Source organism: Chroicocephalus ridibundus, chromosome 1 (assembly GCF_963924245.1).
Source record: "Chroicocephalus ridibundus chromosome 1, bChrRid1.1, whole genome shotgun sequence".
NCBI classification, from domain to species: Eukaryota; Metazoa; Chordata; class Aves; order Charadriiformes; family Laridae; genus Chroicocephalus; species Chroicocephalus ridibundus.
In genome coordinates this window covers 26,652,121-26,654,041 of record NC_086284.1, presented here as the reverse complement: position 1 = coordinate 26,654,041, position 1,921 = coordinate 26,652,121, and positions in this window count along the sequence as shown.

Below are 1,921 nucleotides of genomic sequence, written 5' to 3'. Positions count from 1 at the left end.
TTCCCTCTGCTCTGTCCCCTTATCCCTCTGCAAGGCGTTGAAATATATCTACAGGAAACCAAGGAGCAAAACTGAGCCCCCCTCACTCACCGTATGTGCTTAGGTCCCCAGATCCGTAACCTCAAAGAAAACCTTGGGCAAAAAGGCAAGAAGCAAAGGCAGAAACTCCTCTCCTTACACCAGTTTGCATCTCCCAAACCGTGGCGTGAGGGGCAGTGGCTGACAGCAGGACCCAGAGCCAGCCGGGCGGCAGGAGGCACTGGCAGGGGAGGCAGCGCTGCCCTGATGCAGCGCCCAGCAGGGTGATGGCGGTGGCATGCCCCAGGGTGATGGCAGAAAGCAAGAGAAACAGGTAATCATATGGAAAATATAGCCAATTTAACGTCCTGCTCCTCAGTCTTTGGTACACCCTCTTTGATCCATTCAATGTCATGGTCGTGGGTGTCCTCTACAGGGGGCATTTTTGGAGTGGATGGAGGTGGTGAGGTGCAGCGAGGTCCCTCGCCACACAGGTGGAGTTGGGAGGAGACGGTGGCTCAGCTGGAGCAGATTATACCTGCCCCTGGACATGCATTGACCTCCAGGAGGTGAGTTACCAGGTGGCCTCCTCCAGGCCATCCTCCTTGTTGTCCCAAACCAAGTTCTTCCCAGCACTCTAGGGAGCAAGCTGTGGGGATGGCCACGAAGGGCTGGAGCCGGGGGTGTCAGTGGAGGTTGAGATGGCATACTGAAAACTTAAAGCACAACCATGTGCTGAATCCATCTGGTCACCCTCCTCCTCATGGCACAACACCTTCTGCCCACCCCCGCGTTTGTCCCAGTGGAGTCCCCAGGGACAAGCACAGCTAATGGGGGGTAGTGGCGGGGCAAGAGGAGCAATGTAGGGGGGCAGACAAGTAATATATTTTAAGAGGCAGGTGGCTTTACCCAGGTAAAACCAGTGCAATGCCAGCAGGTCCCATATCCAGAAGATCCCCAAGGGTGCTGCTGGAGCACAGGGCTCAGCCTCCCCCGTAACGCCGCTGTTCGAGGGAGGGCAGATGCTGCTTGGCTCCTTTCCCCGCTTTTATAGGGGGGAACCCGTGCCTGCGCTTTGTAGGTGTGTTGTGTATTTAAGTCTAGTCATTGCAAAGGGATCTACTGTAGCAATCCCCTTCCTGCGCCTGGAATCCCATTTTCCACCTCCGCTGGATTGAGTCCTGGGCTTCAAAGCACACGGGGAGCAGTGACCCGTTTTATTACACGGTCATAAAGCAATGGCCCTTCTCTGTTTCTGTATAAATAATAAATAGTAGTTATATTTGTAAATGGAGGCCTGCCAGAGACTTTGAGCACGAGACGTGAGATTTACTCCGAAAAAGGAAGGAGAAAAACAAGAACCCTGACAGCTTTCGACCGGGCTGTGCAGCTGCGCTGAAAAAGGTGCCCCGAGGATCAAAGGGAACCCGCTCCCGTTCCCCCCAGGTGCTGCGACGCTTTGCCTGTTAGACCAGATATTAGTTATCAGGCAGCAACGCCACGAACAGCACAAATGTGCACTTTGCTCTTCGGATGCTCTGAAAGCCAGAAGGATGCCAGATTAGATTTAGGGAAGCGCATATGGATGCGTTGCCTTCTCCGGCCTTGCGCTGTTCCTTCAAATCCTCTGCTGCTCTGGAGGAAGACAGACAGCACGGCTGTGGACAATCACAGCTGTAGAAGCGTAATTGCAATTGCTGTCTGAGAGCTGCTTAGTGCTTCTGATAATCCTTGAGACCTGCAGCGAGTGACTACAGTACAAATGGAGAGAATTTGGGGGCAGGGATACAGTGTATGAACAACTCTGCAGAAGCGTTGAAAAAAACCCCACCTCTAACCTTTGGGTGGTTACATTTCACTGAAGAAAAACACACTCTGAGGCACAGGCACAAGTTCAGACCGA